The sequence below is a fragment of the Oncorhynchus masou genome, unplaced genomic scaffold, assembly GCF_036934945.1.
Source record: "Oncorhynchus masou masou isolate Uvic2021 unplaced genomic scaffold, UVic_Omas_1.1 unplaced_scaffold_744, whole genome shotgun sequence".
Lineage (NCBI taxonomy): Eukaryota > Metazoa > Chordata > Actinopteri > Salmoniformes > Salmonidae > Oncorhynchus > Oncorhynchus masou.
The window spans coordinates 280,994-295,075 of record NW_027013898.1 but is presented as its reverse complement, the minus strand read 5'-3'; the positions used below and the strand labels follow the sequence as shown (position 1 = coordinate 295,075).

Below are 14,082 nucleotides of genomic sequence, written 5' to 3'. Positions count from 1 at the left end.
GACAGATACAGAAGGGAACAACACAGTCTAGGAGACTGACAGAGACAGAAGGGAACAACACAGTCTAGGAGACTGACAGAGACAGAAGGGGAACAACACAGTCTAGTAGACTGAGACAGAAGGGAACAACACAGTCTAGGAGACTGACAGAGACAGAAGGGAACAACACAGTCTAGGAGACTGACAGAGACAGAAGGGAACAGACACAGTCTAGGAGACTGACAGAGACAGAAGGGAACAACACAGTCTAGGAGACTGACAGAGACAGAAGGGAACAACACAGTCTAGTAGACTGACAGAGACAGAAGGGAACAGACACAGTCTAGGAGACTGACAGAGACAGAAGGGAACAGACACAGTCTAGGAGACTGACAGAGACAGAAGGGAACAACACAGTCTAGTAGACTGACAGAGACAGAAGGGAACAGACACAGTCTAGGAGACTGACAGAGACAGAAGGGAACAACACAGTCTAGGAGACTGACAGAGACAGTAGGGAACAGACACAGTCTAGTAGACTGACAGAGACAGAAGGGAACAACACAGTCTAGTAGACCGACAGAGACAGAAGGGAACAGACACACTCTAGTAGACTGACAGTGACATAAAGGAACAACACAGTCTAGGAGACTGACAGAGACAGAAGGGGAACAACACAGTCTAGTAGACTGACAGAGACAGAAGGGAACAACACAGTCTAGTAGACTCAGAGACAAGGGAACAACACAGTCTAGTAGACTGACAGAGACAGAAGGGAACAGACACAGTCTAGGAGACTGACAGAGACAGAAGGGAACAACACAGTCTAGGAGACTGAAAGAGACAGAAGGGAACAACACAGTCTAGGAGACTGACAGAGACAGAAGGGAACAGACACAGTCTAGGAGACTGACAGAGACAGAAGGGAACAACACAGTCTAGGAGACTCAGAGACAGAAGGGAACTACACAGTCTAGTAGAATTAGAGACAGAAGGGAACAACACAGTCTAGTAGACTCAGAGACAGAAGGGAACAACACAGTCTAGGAGACTGACAGAGACAGAAGGGAACAGACACAGTCTGGGAGACTGACAGAGACAGAAGGGAACAGACACAGTCTAGTAGACTGACAGAGACAGAAGGGAACAACACAGTCTAGGAGACTCAGAGACAGAAGGGAACTACACAGTCTAGTAGAATTAGAGACAGAAGGGAACAACACAGTCTAGGAGACTGACAGAGACAGAAGGGAACAGACACAGTCTAGGAGACTGACAGAGACAGAAGGGAACAACACAGTCTAGTAGACTGACAGAGACAGAAGGGAACAACACAGTCTATTAGACTGACAGAGACAGAAGGGAACAACACAGTCTAGTAGACTCAGAGACAGAAGGGAACAACACAGTCTAGTAGACTGACAGAGACAGAAGGGAACAACACAGTCTAGTAGACTGACAGAGACAGAAGGGAACAACACAGTCTAGTAGACTCAGAGACAGAAGGGAACAACACAGTCTAGTAGACTGACAGAGACAGAAGGGAACAACACAGTCTAGGAGACTGACAGAGACAGAAGGGAACAGACACAGTCTAGGAGACTGACAGAGACAGAAGGGAACAGACACAGTCTAGGAGACTGACAGAGACAGAAGGGAATAACACAGTCTAGTAGACTGACAGAGACAGAAGGGAACAACACAGTCTAGTAGACTGACAGAGACGGAAGGGAACAACACAGTCTAGTAGACTGACAGAGACAGAAGGGAACAGACACAGTCTAGTAGACTCAGAGACAAGGGAATAACACAGTCTAGTAGACAGAGACAGAAGGGAACAACACAGTCTAGTAGACTCAGAGACAAGGGAACAACACAGTCTAGTAGACTGACAGAGACAGAAGGGAACAGACACAGTCCAGGAGACTGACAGAGACAGAAGGGAACAACACAGTCTAGGAGACTGAAAGAGACAGAAGGGAACAACACAGTCTAGGAGACTGACAGAGACAGAAGGGAACAGACACAGTCTAGTAGACTGACAGAGACAAAAGGGAACAACACAGTCTAGGAGACTCAGAGACAGAAGGGAACAACACAGTCTAGTAGACTGACAGAGACAGAAGGGAACAACACAGTCTAGGAGACTGACAGAGACAGAAGGGAACAACACAGTCTAGTAGAATTAGAGACAGAAGGGAACAACACAGTCTAGGAGACTCAGAGACAGAAGGGAACTACACAGTCTAGTAGAATTAGAGACAGAAGGGAACAACACAGTCTAGGAGACTGACAGAGACAGAAGGGAACAGACACAGTCTAGGAGACTGACAGAGACAGAAGGGAACAACACAGTCTAGTAGACTGACAGAGATAGAAGGGAACAACACAGTCTATTAGACTGACAGAGACAGAAGGGAACAACACAGTCTAGTAGACTCAGAGACAGAAGGGAACAACACAGTCTAGTAGACTGACAGAGACAGAAGGGAACAACACAGTCTAGTAGACTGACAGAGACAGAAGGGAACAACACAGTCTAGTAGACTCAGAGACAGAAGGGAACAACACAGTCTAGTAGACTGACAGAGACAGAAGGGAACAACACAGTCTAGGAGACTGACAGAGACAGAAGGGAACAGACACAGTCTAGGAGACTGACAGAGACAGAAGGGAACAACACAGTCTAGTAGACTGACAGAGACAGAAGGGAACAACACAGTCTAGTAGACTCAGAGACAGAAGGGAACAACACAGTCTAGTAGACTGACAGAGACGGAAGGGAACAGACACAGTCTAGGAGACTGACAGAGACAGAAGGGAACAACACAGTCTAGTAGAATTAGAGACAGAAGGGAACAACACAGTCTAGTAGACTCAGAGACAGAAGGGAACAACACAGTCTAGTAGACTCAGAGACAGAAGGGAACAACACAGTCTAGGAGACTGACAGAGACAGAAGGGAACAACACAGTCTGGGAGACTGACAGAGACAGAAGGGAACAGACACAGTCTAGTAGACTGACAGAGACAGAAGGGAACAACACAGTCTAGTAGACTGACAGAGACAGAAGGGAACAACACAGTCTAGGAGACTGACAGAGACAGAAGGGAACAACACAGTCTAGTAGACTCAGAGACAGAAGGGGACAACACAGTCTAGGAGACTGACAGAGACAGAAGGGAACAACACAGTCTAGTAGACTGACAGAGACAGAAGGGAACAACACAGTCTAGGAGACTGACAGAGACAGAAGGGAACAACACAGTCTAGGAGACTGACAGAGACAGAAGGGAACAACACAGTCTAGTAGACTGACAGAGACAGAAGGGAACAACACAGTCTGGGAGACTGACAGAGACAGAAGGGAACAACACAGTCTAGGAGACTGACAGAGACAGAAGGGAACAACACAGTCTAGGAGACTGACAGAGACAGAAGGGAACAACACAGTCTAGTAGACTGACAGAGACAGAAGGGAACAACACAGTCTAGTAGACTGACAGAGACAGAAGGGAACAACACAGTCTAGTAGACTGACAGAGACAGAAGGGAACAACACAGTCTAGGAGACTGACAGAGACAGAAGGGAACAACACAGTCTAGTAGACTGACAGAGACAGAAGGGAACAACACAGTCTAGGAGACTGACAGAGACAGAAGGGAACAACACAGTCTAGGAGACTGACAGAGACAGAAGGGGACAGACACAGTCTAGGAGACTCACAGAGACAGAAGGGAACAACACAGTCTAGTAGACTGACAGAGACAGAAGGGAGCAGACACAGTCTGGGAGACTCACAGAGACAGAAGGGAACAACACAGTCTAGGAGACTGACAGAGACAGAAGGGAACAGACACAGTCTAGGAGACTGACAGAGACAGAAGGGAACAACACAGTCTAGTAGACTGACAGAGACAGAAGGGAACAACACAGTCTAGGAGACTGACAGAGACAGAAGGGACCAACACAGTCTGGGAGACTCACAGAGACAGAAGGGAACAACACAGTCTAGGAGACTCAGAGACAAGGGAACAACACAGTCTAGTAGACTGACAGAGACAGAAGGGAACAACACAGTCTAGGAGACTGACAGAGACAGAAGGGAACAACACAGTCTGGGAGACTCACAGAGACAGAAGGGAACAACACAGTCTAGGAGACTCACAGAGACAGAAGGGAACAACACAGTCTGGGAGACTGACAGAGACAGAAGGGAACAACACAGTCTGGGAGACTGACAGAGACAGAAGGGAACAGACACAGTCTAGGAGACTGACAGAGACAGAAGGGAACAGACACAGTCTAGGAGACTGACAGAGACAGAAGGGAACAACACAGTCTAGGAGACTGACAGAGACAGAAGGGAACAGACACAGTCTAGGAGACTGACAGAGACAGAAGGGAACAACACAGTCTAGTAGACTGACAGAGACAGAAGGGAACAACACAGTCTAGTAGACTGACAGAGACAGAAGGGAACAGACACAGTCTAGTAGACTCAGAGACAAGGGAACAACACAGTCTAGGAGACTGACAGAGACAGAAGGGAACAACACAGTCTGGGAGACTGACAGAGACAGAAGGGAACAACACAGTCTAGTAGACTGACAGAGACAGAAGGGAACAACACAGTCTAGTAGACTGACAGAGACAGAAGGGAACAGACACAGTCTAGGAGACTGACAGAGACAGAAGGGAACAGACACAGTCTGGGAGACTGACAGAGACAGAAGGGAACAGACACAGTCTAGTAGACTCAGAGACAGAAGGGACCAACACAGTCTGGGAGACTCACAGAGACAGAAGGGAACAACACAGTCTAGTAGACTGACAGAGACAGAAGGGAACAACACAGTCTAGGAGACTGACAGAGACAGAAGGGAACAGACACAGTCTAGTAGACTCAGAGACAGAAGGGACCAACACAGTCTGGGAGACTCACAGAGACAGAAGGGAACAACACAGTCTAGTAGACTGACAGAGACAGAAGGGAACAACACAGTCTAGTAGACTGACAGAGACAGAAGGGAACAACACAGTCTAGGAGACTGACAGAGACAGAAGGGAACAACACAGTCTAGTAGACTGACAGAGACAGAAGGGAACAACACAGTCTAGTAGACTGACAGAGACAGAAGGGAACAGACACAGTCTAGTAGACTCAGAGACAAGGGAACAACACAGTCTAGGAGACTGACAGAGACAGAAGGGAACAACACAGTCTGGGAGACTCACAGAGCACGTCTTGATCTTCAGGTGCCGTTCGATGCCTCCTGGGAATAGGAACAGTTGTCGCTTGGAGCTCCTCCCCGCCTGTTAGCGGTCAGGGGTTAGACAGTAGAGATCAGGGGTTAAACAGTAGAGGTCAGGGATAGACAGTAGAGGTCAGGGGTTAAACGTTAGAGATCAGCGGTTAGACATTAGAGATCAGCGGTTAGACATTAGAGGTCAGGGGTTAGACAGTAGAGGTCAGGGGTTAGACATTAGAGATCAGCGGTTAGACATTAGAGATCAGGGGTTAGACATTAGAGGTCAGGGGTTAGACAGTAGAGGTTAGTCATTAGAGATCAGAGGTTAGACACTAGATGTTAGGGGATAGACATTAGAGGTCAGGGGTTTAGACATTAGAGGTCAGACATTAGAGGTTAGGGGTTAGACATTAGTGGACAGACATTAGAGGTCAGGGGTTAGACATTGGAGGTTAGTGGTTAGACATTAGAGGTCAGGGGTTAGACGTTAGAGGTCAGGGGTTAGACGTTAGAGGTCAGGGGTTAGACATTAGAGATCAGGGGTTAGATGTTAGAGGTTAGGGGTTAGACATTGGAGGTCAGAGATTAGACATTAGAGGTTAGGGGTTAGAGGTCAGGGGTTAGACATTGGAGGTTAGTGGTTAGACATTAGAGGTCAGGGGTTAGACGTTAGAGGTCAGGGGTTAGACGTTAGAGGTCAGGGGTTAGACGTTAGAGGTCAGGGGTTAGACATTAGAGGTCAGGGGTTAGACGTTAAAGGTCAGGGGTTAGATGTTAGAGGTTAGGGGTTAGACATTAGAGGTTAGGGGTTAGATGTTAGAGGTTAGGGGTTAGACATTGGAGGTCAGGGGTTAGACATTAGAGGTCATGCGCTATCCAAACTATTTGTAAATTTAGCTAGCTGGTTATTTAGAAACGTTCATACTAAATTTTGGGGGGAATGTTCCAATTCTAGTGATCATTACTGTGCACCACAGGTCAGAGGTCAAGGGTAAGGACCAGGGGTAAGGGGTTAAGGTTAGGAGTTAGGCGTGAAAGGTGAGAACGAACCACCGTAGCTTTCAGTTCCATGCTGCTGGGAGGAATGATGCGTCCTCCGTACCGATAGGTCTTCCTCAGGTTCTGCTCACAAGCCTTTGATATGCCTATGGAGAACATGTTAACAATATACCTATCAATACACAGAGACCTTAACAATATACCTATCAATACACAGACACGTTAACAATATACCTATCAATACACAGAGACATTAACAATATACCTATCAATACACAGACACATTACCTGGAGAATAGACCTTAACAATATACCTATCAATACACAGAGACCTTAACAATATACCTATCAATACACAGACACGTTAACAATATACCTATCAATACACAGAGACATTAACAATATACCTACCAATACACAGAGACATTACCTGGAGAATAGACATTAACAATATACCTATCAATACACAGAGACATTACCTGGAGAATAGACGTTAACAATATACCTATCAATACACAGAGACATTACCTGGAGAATAGACCTTAACAATATACCTATCAATACACAGAGACATTACCTGGAGAATAGACATTAACAATATACCTATCAATACACAGAGACATTAACAATATACCTATCAATACACAGAGACATTACCTGGAGAATAGACATTAACAATATACCTACCAATACACAGAGACATTACCTGGAGAATAGACGTTAACAATATACCTATCAATACACAGAGACATTACCTGGAGAATAGACATTAACAATATACCTATCAATACACAGAGACATTACCTGGAGAATAGACCTTAACAATATACCTATCAATACACAGAGACATATCCTGGAGAATAGACGTTAACAATATACCTATCAATACACAGAGACATTAACAATATACCTATCAATACACAGAGACATTAACAATATACCTATCAATACACAGAGACATTAACAATATACCTATCAATACACAGAGACATTAACAATATACCTATCAATACACAGAGACATTACCTGGAGAATAGACATTAACAATATACCTATCAATACACAGAGACATTAACAATATACCTATCAATACACAGAGACATTACCTGGAGAATAGACGTTAACAATATACCTATCAATACACAGAGACATTAACAATATACCTATCAATACACAGAGACATTACCTGGAGAATAGACCTTAACAATATACCTATCAATACACAGAGACATTACCTGGAGAATAGACATTAACAATATACCTATCAATACACAGAGACATTACCAATATACCTATCAATACACAGAGACATTACCTGGAGAATAGACGTTAACAATATACCTATCAATACACAGAGACATTACCTGGAGAATAGACCTTAACAATATACCTATCAATACACAGAGACATTAACAATATACCTATCAATACACAGAGACATTACCTGGAGAATAGACGTTAACAATATACCTATCAATACACAGAGACATTACCTGGAGAATAGACATTAACAATATACCTATCAATACACAGAGACATTACCTGGAGAATAGACCTTAACAATATACCTATCAATACACAGAGACATTACCTGGAGAATAGACATTAACAATATACCTATCAATACACAGAGACATTAACAATATACCTATCAATACACAGAGACATTACCTGGAGAATAGACGTTAACAATATACCTATCAATACACAGAGACATTACCTGGAGAATAGACATTAACAATATACCTATCAATACACAGAGACATTAACAATATACCTATCAATACACAGAGACATTACCTGGAGAATAGACATTAACAATATACCTATCAATACACAGAGACATTACCTGGAGAATAGACGTTAACAATATACCTATCAATACACAGAGACATTACCTGGAGAATAGACATTAACAATATACCTATCAATACACAGAGACATTAACAATATACCTATCAATACACAGAGACATTACCTGGAGAATAGACGTTAGCAATATACCTATCAATACACAGAGACATTAACAATATACCTATCAATACACAGAGACATTAACAATATACCTATCAATACACAGAGACATTACCTGGAGAATAGACATTAACAATATACCCAACAATACACAGAGACATTACCTGGAGAATAGACGTTAGCAATATACCTATCAATACACAGAGACATTAACAATATACCTATCAATACACAGAGACATTAACAATATACCTATCAATACACAGAGACATTACCTGGAGAATAGACATTAACAATATACCTATCAATACACAGAGACATTAACAATATACCTATCAATACACAGAGACATTACCTGGAGAATAGACATTAACAATATACCTATCAATACACAGAGACATTAACAATATACCTATCAATACACAGAGACATTACCAATATACCTATCAATACACAGAGACATTAACAATATACCTATCAATACACAGAGACATTAACAATATACCTATCAATACACAGAGACATTAACAATATACCTACCAATACACAGAGACATTACCTGGAGAATAGACATTAACAATATACCTATCAATACACAGAGACATTAACAATATACCTATCAATACACAGAGACATTAACAATATACCTACCAATACACAGAGACATTACCTGGAGAATAGACCTTAACAATATACCTATCAATACACAGAGACATTACCTGGAGAATAGACATTAACAATATACCTATCAATACACAGAGACATTACCTGGAGAATAGACCTTAACAATATACCTATCAATACACAGAGACATTACCTGGAGAATAGACGTTAACAATATACCTATCAATACACAGAGACATTACCTGGAGAATAGACATTAACAATATACCTATCAATACACAGAGACATTAACAATATACCTACCAATACACAGAGACATTAACAATATACCTATCAATACACAGAGACATTACCTGGAGAATAGAAGTTAACAATATACCTATCAATACACAGAGACATTACCTGGAGAATAGACATTAACAATATACCCAACAATACACAGAGACATTACCTGGAGAATAGACGTTAGCAATATACCTATCAATACACAGAGACATTAACAATATACCTATCAATACACAGAGACATTACCTGGAGAATAGACATTAACAATATACCTATCAATACACAGAGACATTACCTGGAGAATAGACATTAACAATATACCTATCAATACACAGAGACATTACCTGGAGAATAGACCTTAACAATATACCTATCAATACACAGAGACATTAACAATATACCTATCAATACACAGAGACATTAACAATATACCTATCAATACACAGAGACATTACCTGGAGAATAGACGTTAGCAATATACCTATCAATACACAGAGACATTAACAATATACCTATCAATACACAGAGACATTAACAATATACCTATCAATACACAGAGACATTACCTGGAGAATAGACATTAACAATATACCTATCAATACACAGAGACATTAACAATATACCTATCAATACACAGAGACATTACCTGGAGAATAGACATTAACAATATACCTATCAATACACAGAGACATTAACAATATACCTATCAATACACAGAGACATTACCTGGAGAATAGACCTTAACAATATACCTATCAATACACAGAGACATTACCTGGAGAATAGACGTTAACAATATACCTATCAATACACAGAGACATTAACAATATACCTATCAATACACAGAGACATTACCTGGAGAATAGACATTAACAATATACCTATCAATACACAGAGACCTTAACAATATACCTATCAATACACAGAGACATTACCTGGAGAATAGACATTAACAATATACCTATCAATACACAGAGACCTTAACAATATACCTATCAATACACAGAGACATTACCTGGAGAATAGACATTAACAATATACCTATCAATACACAGAGACATTAACAATATACCTACCAATACACAGAGACATTAACAATATACCTATCAATACACAGAGACATTACCTGGAGAACACGTTAACAATATACCTATCAATACACAGAGACATTACCTGGAGAATAGACCTTAACAATATACCTATCAATACACATAGACATTACCTGGAGAATAGACATTAACAATATACCTATCAATACACAGAGACATTACCTGGAGAATAGACATTAACAATATACCTATCAATACACAGAGACATTACCTGGAGAATAGACATTAACAATATACCTATCAATACACAGAGACATTAACAATATACCTATCAATACACAGAGACATTACCTGGAGAATAGACCTTAACAATATACCTATCAATACACAGAGACCTTAACAATATACCTATCAATACACAGAGACATTACCTGGAGAATAGACATTAACAATATACCTATCTATACACAGAGACATTAACAATATACCTATCAATACACAGAGACATTAACAATATACCTACCAATACACAGAGACGTTAACAATATACCTATCAATACACAGAGACATTACCTGGAGAATAGACGTTAACAATATACCTATCAATACACAGAGACATTACCTGGAGAATAGACGTTAACAATATACCTATCAATACACAGAGACATTACCTGGAGAATAGACGTTAACAATATACCTATCAATACACAGAGACATTAACAATATACCTATCAATACACAGAGACATTACCTGGAGAATAGACCTTAACAATATACCTATCAATACACAGAGACATTAACAATATACCTATCAATACACAGAGACATTACCTGGAGAATAGACCTTAACAATAAACCTATCAATACACAGAGACATTACCTGGAGAATAGACCTTAACAATAAACCTATCAATACACAGAGACATCACCTGGAGAATAGACATTAACAATATACCTATCAATACACAGAGACATTACCTGGAGAATAGACCTTAACAATATACCTATCAATACACAGAGACATTACCTGGAGAATAGACGTTAACAATATACCTATCAATATACAGAGACATTACCTGGAGAATAGACATTAACAATATACCTATCAATACACAGAGACATTACCTGGAGAATAGACGTTAACAATATACCTATCAATACACAGAGACATTACCTGGAGAATAGACATTAACAATATACCTATCAATACACAGAGACGTTACCAATATACCTATCAATACACAGAGACATTACCTGGAGAATAGACGTTAACAATATACCTATCAATACACAGAGACATTAACAATATACCTATCAATACACAGAGACATTACCTGGAGAATAGACATTAACAATATACCTATCAATACACAGAGACATTACCTGGAGAATAGACGTTAACAATAGGAAGACACCTACCCTGGAACAGGAAGACACCTACCCTGGAACAGGAAGACACCTACCCTGGAACAGGAATACACCTACCCTGGAACAGGAAGACACCTACCCTGGAACAGGAAGACACCTACCCTGGAACAGGAAGACAACTACCCTGGAACAGGAAGACAACTACCCTGGAACAGGAAGACACCTACCCTGGAACAGGAAGACACCTACCCTGGAACAGGAAGACACCTACCCTGGAACAGGAAGACAACAACCCTGGAACAGGAAGACAACTACCCTGGAACAGGAAGACACCTACCCTGGAACAGGAAGACACCTACCCTGGAACAGGAAGACACCTACCCTGGAACAGGAAGACAACTACCCTGGAACAGGAAGATACCTACCCTGAAACAAGAAGACACCTACCCTGAAACAGGAAGACACCTACCCTGGAACAGGAAGACACCTACCCTGGAACAGGAGGACACCTACCCTGGAACAGGAAGATACCTACCCTGAAACAGGAAGACACCTACCCTGGAACAGGAAGACACCTACCCTGAAACAGGAAGACACCTACCCTGGAACAGGAAGACACCTACCCTGAACCAGGAAGACACCTACCCTGGAACAGGAGGACACCTACCCTGAAACAGGAAGACACCTACCCTGGAACAGGAAGACACCTACCCTGGAACAGGAAGACACCTACCCTGAAACAGGAAGACACCTACCCTGGAACAGGAAGACACCTACCCTGAAACAGGAAGACACCTACCCTGGAACAGGAAGACACCTACCCTGAAACAGGAAGACACCTACCCTGGAACAGGAAGACACCTACCCTGAACCAGTAAGACACCTACCCTGGAACAGGAGGACACCTACCCTGGAACAGGAAGACACCTACCCTGAAACAGGAAGACACCTACCCTGAAACAGGAAGACACCTACCCTGGAACAGGAGGACACCTACCCTGGAACAGGAAGACACCTACCCTGAAACAGGAAGACACCTACCCTGGAACAGGAAGACACCTACCCTGAAACAGGAAGACACCTACCCTGGAACAGGAAGACACCTACCCTGAACCAGGAAGACACCTACCCTGGAACAGGAGGACACCTACCCTGAAACAGGAAGACACCTACCCTGGAACAGGAAGACACCTACCCTGGAACAGGAAGACACCTACCCTGAAACAGGAAGACACCTACCCTGGAACAGGAAGACACCTACCCTGGAACAGGAAGACACCTACCCTGGAACAGGAAGACACCTACCCTGAACCAGGAAGACAACTACCCTGGAACAGGAGGACACCTACCCTGGAACAGGAAGACACCTACCCTGGAACAGGAAGACACCTACCCTGAAACAGGAAGACACCTACCCTGGAACAGGAAGACACCTACCCTGAACCAGGAAGACACCTACCCTGGAACAGGAAGACACCTACCCTGGAACAGGAAGACACCTACCCTGAAACAGGAAGACACCTACCCTGGAACAGGAAGACACCTACCCTGAACCAGGAAGACACCTACCCTGGAACAGGAGGACACCTACCCTGGAACAGGAAGACACCTACCCTGGAACAGGAAGACACCTACCCTGAACCAGGAAGACACCTACCCTGGAACAGGAGGACACCTACCCTGAACCAGGAAGACACCTACCCTGGAACAGGAAGACACCTACCCTGGAACAGGAAGACACCTACCCTGAAACAGGAAGACACCTACCCTGGAACAGGAAGACACCTACCCTGAAACAGGAAGACACCTACCCTGAACCAGGAAGACACCTACCCTGGAACAGGAGGACACCTACCCTGAACCAGGAAGACACCTACCCTGGAACAGGAAGTCACCTACCCTGGAACAGGAAGATACCTACCCTGGAACAGGAAGACACCTACCCTGAACCAGGAAGACACCTACCCTGAACCAGGAAGACACCTACCCTGGAACAGGAAGACACCTACCCTGGAACAGGAAGACACATACCCTGAAACAGGAAGACACCTACCCTGGAACAGGAAGACACCTACCCTGGAACAGGAAGACACCTACCCTGGAACAGGAAGACACATACCCTGAAACAGGAAGACACCTACCCTGGAACAGGAAGACACCTACCCTGGAACAGGAAGACACCTACCCTGAAACAGTAAGACACCTACCCTGGAACAGGAAGACACCTACCCTGGAACAGGAAGACACCTACCCTGAAACAGGAAGACACCTACCCTGAAACAGGAAGACACCTACCCTGGAACAGGAAGACACCTACCCTGGAACAGGAAGACACCTACCCTGAAACAGGAAGACACCTACCCTGGAACAGGAAGACACCTACCCTGAAACAGGAAGACACCTACCCTGGAACAGGAAGACACCTACCCTGAAACAGGAAGACACCTACCCTGGAACAGGAAGACACCTACCCTGAACCAGTAAGACACCTACCCTGGAACAGGAGGACACCTACCCTGGAACAGGAAGACACCTACCCTGAAACAGGAA

General features: G+C 43.1%; 1 pseudogene; it reads right to left on the bottom strand.

The window, feature by feature from the left end:
* Positions 1-14,082, bottom strand: part of LOC135537285 (unconventional myosin-XV-like) — a 140,287-nt pseudogene that overhangs the window by 18,719 nt on the left and 107,486 nt on the right.